The 8,957-nt window shown below is 41.0% G+C and overlaps 1 long non-coding RNA gene across 1 annotated transcript in view; it reads right to left on the bottom strand.

The window, feature by feature from the left end:
- Positions 1-281: 281 nt before the first annotated feature.
- Positions 282-8,957, bottom strand: part of LOC109321597 — a 77,719-nt gene continuing 69,043 nt past the window's right edge. The window contains exons 3-4 of the long non-coding RNA XR_002104100.1: positions 6,986-7,099; positions 282-663 (exon numbers count right to left, since the gene is read on the bottom strand). This is a non-coding gene — a long non-coding RNA (uncharacterized LOC109321597). The remainder of the gene's footprint in view (positions 664-6,985; positions 7,100-8,957) is intronic.

Here is an 8,957-nt window from a genome sequence, read left to right on the forward strand (position 1 = left end):
GAGGCTGGGGTCAGGGGGTGCTCAGGGGAGCTGGGGGAGCAAGCAGGGTATGGGGCCTAGCAGGGGTCCCCCAATGGCCCCCCTCCCTCACCCCCTGCTTACCAACATGGAGTCCGGGTCCAGCTTCTAGCAGCAACCAGCAGAGACTGCATGAATCACCAAAGTTCTCCGAATCTTTTCTGAATCGAAACCGAGAGCTTCAAATTGATTCAGACCTTTTAACTTGCCTCCTTATTCGATTCAGATTCAGAGATCCAGCCACTGAATTGGACTGAATATCCTCCAAATCAAATCAGCACCCAAAGCCTCATATAGCTCTCATATATAAAGGTTTCCAGAAGGCCTCTGTAGACTTGTAGGCTTCCAATATGGATTGAACTTTTTACTTTTTGTAGGGAGGGCTAATATTTTTTGCTTTATCAAGATTTTGACTGTAGCCATTGCTGATCAGCTGCTTGAAAACTGTACAGGGAATGAAGACAGTCACTTGGCAGTCAGTCCCTGTAATCAGTGGGATATAGTGTGCCCATACACATAACACTGTACATTGAAATCACACTGAAGATATGGAAGATGGTGAATTTCTATGGCAATTGTTGAGGTTTTCCTGGGATTTGAGCCCAAGTAGTTGAGCAAACTTGAATGGCTACCCATGACCATGTCCTGCAAAAAAAGAAAATCTGAGTCATTTGGACAATTAATGGGCTTGACTATACCTTTAACTAACTAAAAGGAAAACTTGTATTCCAAACTAGAAGCAGCACAGAGTAACCCTATACTGAAAAGGAAGCATTTCCCATCTTCAAAGGACTTTATAGCCGAACAGGTAAAAATGTATATAATGACTACACAACATATGTCACGTAGTATTGATTTGTGCAAGATCAAATTACATAATTTTGAAAAATACATGGAAGTGTTTTAAGCTGATTTAGATTTGAATAATAACAAGGTGTTGACACCATGTATGTCAGATAACAGTGGGAATTAAAAAAAAGCACACTGGCAAGATTTTGAGATCATGACAGAAAGAGACCTTCATCTTGCAGGGTTACATAATTAAGAAAGTTTCATAACCCTTGCTATACTTCACTGCATTTATTACTTACCATGAGCCCAATTCACTCCTTATCAGCCCACTGCTTGAGTCATGAAAGAGTAATGGAAAAAAAATCATTAGAAAAGCATGTATAATCAATGAGGAGTTTTGGAAGTAAGGACTGGAAAGAAATTACAAACACACTGCTCTATTTTCTTGGTCCTTTAAGGTTTTGTGGGTTTATCCTCTTAATTTCTAATGGACAGTGATTTACATCACAAAACCACCATATTTGGTATATAATTCAGCATTATTGACTATTTCTGCCCCAGAATGTCCTGTGGCTAGAAAAAGAGGGATGTCTCAGAACACATCAAAAGAGTTGGATTTTCTAGTGTTCAGTACTCACCACTGGCCTAAGAGTGTCCTAAATGTTCAGATCAAGCACCTAAATAAAGGAAATATATCAAGAGTGCCCCCATTATTTTATGCTGCTTAGAGTATCATAAATTTGCTTCATCATGATGAATTCTCCTAAAAATCTAAATCTAATGTTGGGGGCTAAGTACTTCAGAAAACTGCCCAGTGACAATCCTTACTATGTCAATCTTTGTGCAAAAATGTGTGTAGAACTGCAAATAAATTTTTACACTGGGTTTTAGTGCAATGATTAACATTAGCCCCAATTTACTGAAGTCCCAAATGTCTGACTCCTGAAGTTTGCAGTGCATAAGGTTGATATACTAAATTCCTACTTTTCCTGCATTAAATCCGTCTCCTTGTCTCCAAACCTTGAGGATGCTGTGCCAACTACTGAGCTCTTCAGAGAAACTGGTATTCTTAATGCCGCACAATGAGAAGACCTGGGCACTAGTAAGATGCATGGTTCTCTCACATCCAAGCAAGCAGCTCCATATGGTATTTTTTCCCTTCTGTGTAAGTCCAGCATCTGCTGGATACATTTTGGCTGCACAAAATCCTGTGGGATACATAGATATTCCTGGCAGCCCAGGCAGCTAGAAGATGGAGCTACCTTGAATCTTGAAAAAGAGGTAGCAACCCCAGACACTGCAAGACATTCAGTCTTTCCTCACAGTGGCACAAAAAGGGTGATGTGACCAGGGAAGCATCCCTGGATGCTAACTTGGCTGGGGAGGGGAGGGGCAAACAAAATACATGCACTAGCAGTATGGCAGCAACTGGAAGTCACCAGTGCCTATGTCTGTGACAGCTACTCCCAGAGCAGAGCCATATCATTATGCCTTCAGTTTTCTCATAATCTTTCCTTCCTGTTTCCTCAAAATCTAAAATTATTAATAGAGATCCAGGCTATGCTGGTGGAGTTTAATTGACATCCAGCAGGTTGGTTGTAAGTTTCACAAAGTTCTCTAATCACAGGAGCCAAACTTCCAAGTGAACCAACCGTTAGGTAAATCTTGTTTATGCAACTCTCCTGAACTCAATCCTGGAGTGTGCTTGCAACCCTAGCAATTAGAGCTGCTGATTAATACCTCACATTCACAGCACTTGCATAAACATAAAAATCGTAAGTGACAGCAACACAGAGTGTCATTAGGACAAACTTAACAACAAAATACCTGTCACCTACCTGCTCTAGCGAGTGGGTCTGATTTTGTGAGGTGATGAAGTGTGAGTGGATGATGATATTTTTGGAGCTGGCTTTTGCTCATAACACTACAGTAGAGGGCAAGGTTTCTTATTTTTTCCCTGTGTCTGATCAGTCTTTTCTCATCCTATGAACTTGCCCATTGGCAAGCTAAGCAGCAAAGAGTAGTTTCACCTCACTCCCTTCTGTGGGCGAGACAGGACCACCTCAGCCTCCATCCCTCACTTCTGCCCACCTCAAGAAAGAAGCTGAGGTGGAGAAGTGTTTACTGCTGGTCAGTGAGAACTTGCCTGGGAAGCAGGGTACATGCTTCAAGGGGGACACCTAACAGAAACAGGTGGGCAGAAAGAAAAAGCGACATCTGTGAGCAAAGAAAAAAATAAACCTATAGGCTAAGTGAGTAGTGACCCCGAGAAAGGTGAAATGGGATGACAGGGGGCCCGTTTTGTTGCTGGAAAGGGGAACATTAGTTACTTTTTAGTTAATAGATGGTGTGGTAAAAAGATCAGTTACATGAGGACAGAGGATTGGTTGGTTGTTTAGGCCTGGGGTGGATGGGCAGTGGGGGATTGATACAGTGGGCTCAGACATTTGGGGTAGGGAGAAGAAAATGAGCAGGCTAAGAGGAAAATGAAGCATGGCAACAGAGACTGGCTAAGTCGCTAGTTAAGAAAAGACATATTTATGTTAACAAAAATATTTGGAACAGAATCTGCAGTTTTGTTATAGTTTGAGAACTGTTTCTTTCCCGATTCAAACACAGATTTTTTTTTTTTTATCCCTGTAGATCTTCAGTCCCTATAAATGAAGCCACTAACAATGTAACATAATAGTGTATTTTATCCAGGGACCTCAAAGCACATTATAAATTTAGCAAAATCTCACTACATGCCTGCAAAGTAGCTAACTAGTATTACGCCCATTCTAAAGGCAGGTATATAGAGGCAGAGATATTTGACAATCACGGAAATTCTTGGAGTTCTTCCTTCCAGGCATATATACCAAATACTGGTTTTTACTCTCTGCATTTCCAAGAAATAGCATGCATGGAAGAGTGAATGTATATGCTCTATCTCACCTTCCTACCCATATTCATTCCCAACCCCCCAAACCTATGGACGCTTGTACACAAGAGGGTGGGGCCATGTACATGTGACAAAAAGTCATGAGAAATTGTCATTTGTCTAACACAATGGCATCACTGTGTACACATGCACAATTTTGTTTGTGTTACAATTATTTGAATATGGCAACCTAGACCTCCTCAGATATATTTTAGTCTGATTAGGGCAAATTGTCCTATTGTGGATAAAAAAAAAATTGTGCATATGTATATGTCTGGAGGCCAGAGAAGGCAGCAGAGATGGTGCATGGGCTGCTGGAAGCCTAGGCAGGCTCGCAGAAGCTCAGGCGTGGCATGTTTCCAGCACCCTGTGTACTGTCTCTATTAGCTTTCTGGTCACCAACACACCCAGCTGCCCTCCTGCCACCTCCCTGCATTGCACCAGGGGCAAGCCAGCCCCTTCTCAGGCAGTCTCAGGCAGTGAGAAGGTGGCAGGGACAGCATATGGGGTGTTGGAAGCCACCAAGCCCGAGTTTCCTTGAACAAACCTGGGTTTCCAGTGCACTGTGCACTGCTAGATCGGGCCTGGTGTTGCCTGTGAGCTGGGGCAGCACCCACTCATCTAGCACCCTGCCTGGGCAGCCCTGGGGGGCACCGTTGCCATGGAGGGAAGCACAAGGGGCCCCTCCCCACAGCCCAGAGGTTGCACAGTCCAGTGGCAGCTTGCATGGGCATGCTCTGCCAAGACAAAAAAAAAGAAAGCAGCAAGCCTGATCCTTTTTTCCTTTGTGGAGCCTGCCTGGCTCTCCCACAGCCAGGAGGCAAGCAGTGGGGGCCCTGGACCTTCCCTCCACAGGGGCGGCACCTGCCCCCCCAGAGCCACCCAGGTGGGCTACTAGTGGCAGGTGCCACCTGGGGGGCACTGCCACTATGAAGGGAAAGGACTAGGGCCCCTGCAGCTCAGGGGCCACCGCAGCTCACCCCCTAGTTGTGGGAAAGGCAAGAAAAGTCCATGAGGAGAAAAAAAAAAGGATCAGACCTCTTGTGGCTTTTTTTTCTTCCTGGGTGGAGCCTGCCCATGGCGGCAGGGGGGCGGTGAGCTGATGGTGGGGCATCACTGCTCCGTCACAGCAATGGAAGCCTCTAAGTGGAAATGGTGGGCCACAATTAAAAACCCACAATTTTGATTTAGGGGAACTAACCCCCCCTCACATGTACAAGTGCTCTGTAAAATAATACTACTAACTGTAAATAAGATTTTCTCATAGTGTATGCTGTTTACATATAATACCTAATAAACCTATTCCATCACAAGTTAATATGTTTCCATGGTATAATTACTTAAAACAGACATGTAATCAACCTACTATAAAGGAAAATGGGAATGATACGAAGGAGAGAAAAGTGACACTGTTTAGAACAAGCTGTCTCATTTTCTAAAGTGTATAATATTTTCCTATGCAAAAACTACTTTATAAATACCTTTAGAAATACTGATGGAACTAGTGAAAATATTGTCTGATTTGTAAAGTTACAGCCCATAGTTTGTGTAGGATGTTTGTAGTTTTAGTTATAAGTCTAATGATATCTGAAATAGTAATGAGTATGTTGCTCCAATAATATTGACTCAATCAGATCATATGGCAAAACATTTCCAGACATATTGATAAATTCATTGATTCCTCCCATTCTTGTAGTCACTGGACTAGAGAAGAAAGGATCAGTAGCCATTTGACCTTCATTGTGTATTAAATAAACACCAGATGGCAAGGATTCATTCAGTAAATCTATTCTTTCTTCTTCATAGTCATGTTCACACTGTTGCTTCCCACTGAGCCTTTATCTTTATTTGTCATGGTGCCAAAGCTGCCTCTATAGCACCTTTCATGCATCACAGCTTTCAAATCTTGTCCCATTAGTTTCATTTTGTTTCTATCATAAATAATCTACTACTTTCTCATACACTCTTCCATTACCTAATAATGTTCAGTCTTTGTACAAAAGGATAAAGTATTAAAAGGTTAGTGAGTACAGTTTGTCTGCTTAGTTTCTATGACACTATTTATTAAAGGGAAAAATGTAATCCTCAGGTAATAACTTATGAACTCCAAAGAACACCAGTAACTTCAAGCAACATAAACATTTTAATGTTGCATTTAAAATAAAAAGAGATGCATGTGTTTTAAGACTGACCCTACCCAGAAAAAAAATACTGCCACAATATGAGCTTTTCAGGGTAGATTTTAAAATGCACAAATAGGTGTTAGGTGCCAGCTGTAATCTAGGGGGGTAGGGGGTTGAAAATCCCTTATATTCATATTTTGAAAACTCTGGACATCAGGTATATCTGGTCAGTTATAAGGGTATAACTATTTGCATCCAGGTTCAATTTTCTAAAACACCGAAAGTTCAGGGTTCAGGTTTTTTGTTCAGACTTGCATCTAAACTTGTATATGCCCTAACAAACATGCCATCACAAATGTATTCTGCTTCCAAATGCAGAAGTCCATAAAACTGCCCTCCTGGTTTATCATAGTTGGGACTTACAGCCATTTACCAAGCATCTCACAAGTTTTAACTTATTGTTTTATAATTAAATGTCAATTATAGAAAAAAATATTTTAAGAGAGTTCTTAAATGGGAAAATCTCAATTATAAAAGCCAAAAAGAACATCATTTGTGTTTTGGAATTATCTTTTTAATAAAAACAGTGCAAAGTAAACAAACATTCATAACTGTTAAAAATGTGTTGGCTATTGAACCCTCTAATGACTGGGAGTTTCATAATGGTAGTTTCATCAAGAAATTAAGTATCACATTTTAGGTACTGCAGTGCAGATGCCCTAAAGGCTTTCTCCCTTTCTGTTGCTTCTACATCATGATCAACAGTTACATGACTATATGTATTCCCTGAGCACAAGGGGATATTAATGCTGTCAGAAGAACAAAGTGGCATCCCTGAGTGAGATAGGTTGTTCTGCTAATTGGAATAGTTACTTCAACACACCTTTCCTAAAGGGGATGGCAAGAATTGTGACTGATCTCTTGCCCCATTATTGGTGCATCTTTTGACATTATGAAATAGAGGCCAATTTTAACCTGACCACTCATCAGAAGAATTAGGACAAAAAACCAAAACTATGCATTGGGAAGGGAAAGGAGTTTTTGCCTCCCTGACTATTCTAATCTTCGGGTTGATTCCACCAGCCAGACAGGGAGGAAAAAAAAGCATTGGCCCACTTGTTCATCTTATAACCTCTATCCCATCATCAAGGTGATGCAGTGATTTGATCCATCCATCTCAAGTGATGTGACTGGTCAGTTCACTTGGACCAGTCTGTACTTGTCATCCTCAGTCAAGCCAATCTTCCTGAATAGGGCAGGAAAAGACAGAGTTAAATTTGAGACATCGCACTTCCAGAAATGTATAGTAAACACAGGGACTTGGGTGAAGCCAAAAAGAGAAGCTGTGTTCTGAGGAAAAAAAAAAATATTCAAATATAAATGTCTCTCTCATTGCCAGAGGAAAAATTTTGAGTAGCATAAATAAATTTCAGATTTTAAGTAACATAAATAGATTTTTATTAGATAATTTTCTTACATAAAAGCTTGGCCAAAATAGAAATTCTTCCAGTTAAAAAGGAAAAAGATGTAAGAATCCTCCCCTACCGCATATATATTTTCAAATATAACTTCCTAAGCTTTTTCTTTAACATAGCCCACAGTAAGAAGTCCTGAGGTCACTAGACATTGGGCTAAATGTAACAAAATAAAACAAAACACTTGGAGAAACCGACGACCTCTGTGTCATGCTTTTAACACGGGTGTTTTCTGGGGGGGGGGAGACCTGACTAGAAAGACTCATAGGTTTTGTTCTCTTCCCAGCTCTAACATACAGAGCTAGCAATGCAGCAGTTTGTTCTGTTTATTGTGACCTCTGTGATGATTACTAGTTCTAAATCTGTTTACTCTCAGGGGGAGTGATTTTAGTCATTCTGCTTACATTTTATTTTTAAATCACTAACAATGATACCGTGTATTTAAATCAGCCCGTTTATCCTAGGGACAGTCTCTCCAAGATTATATTTAGTGTGTAACAAAGTCTCCAATATAAATGCAGCATCAAAATCATATTTTAATTTCATCTCTTGGTTTTTTTGCAGTTATGATAATTGCAAAGGTTGAGTATCATGGCTGGGTCAGGGTTATTTCCTCTCCTTAGAGCTCAGAGTAAAAATATTTGCTGGAGGAGGGATGATGTCATTTTAAACCTGCTATTTATCTCTAGGAGCTGAAAAAGACAGAGTGTAACCCCCTCATGCATAAAAATATCACCTTAAGTTTATATTTCACTACTTTTTAGAAGTACTGAAGAATATGCCACAATATGTCTTGTTCTAGCAGCTAAAAAATTATGCTATGACTAAAATGACATCATTCTGCCTCCCACAGAATGTTTTGGCTCTGAGAGCTCAGGGAGCAGATGTAATTAACAGGAAATGTCACTGTCACACAGTTAGGAGGAAAAATATTAACATCTCCTGTGTTTCTTGGGCATCACCTTGACAAGTCTGAGAGGTCACTATAAAGCATCTCAGAAGAACCTATAGAGAGTAAAATATCCATCCCCCACATTGCTGAGGGCCAGCATAAGGCAAATGAATCACACACGTCTTTAAAATAAGGATTAAGTGGGATCCAAACTGATCTGTAAGATGTGTGTTGGGCTTTTCCACCAGGGTTTGAAAAGGTGCCACTGGCTGTCCTAAGAAGGAAGGTGAATTTTCACCTGGATGGTGAATTTTGACTTGGTGCAAGTTAAAGTAATCAGCATGTGACATGTACATCAATGTATTTCTAATCCCCTTGTTTGGGTGTCAATACAACTTCTTCTGCAGTTTATTAGGTGCCTGGCAAGCCTAGGTTTTGGGTTTTGCTGGGCAGTTGGAGGGGCAGGAATGTTTTTTTTTCCTTTTGTGAATGCTGTATTTGCTTTTGTTTCCTCTGGGGGACTGGGCATTGGGCAAAACTAAGGCTGAGATCACTGGTACTCCTGCCAGTGCTTAGATACCTCCTGCGTTCCTGGCTAGAAGGTTTTGCTCTTCCAGTCAGGTAGCTTCTGGATGAGGGAGAGGGTAGCACCCACATCTCCCACTCCCTCAGCAAGTTCTGTAGCCACTAGACTCCTCCAGCATCCATAGTTTCACAGTTTGTAGGGTTGGAAGGGA

Source organism: Crocodylus porosus, unplaced genomic scaffold (genome assembly GCF_001723895.1).
Source record: "Crocodylus porosus isolate Cpor-Errol unplaced genomic scaffold, CroPor_comp1, whole genome shotgun sequence".
NCBI lineage: Eukaryota > Metazoa > Chordata > Crocodylia > Crocodylidae > Crocodylus > Crocodylus porosus.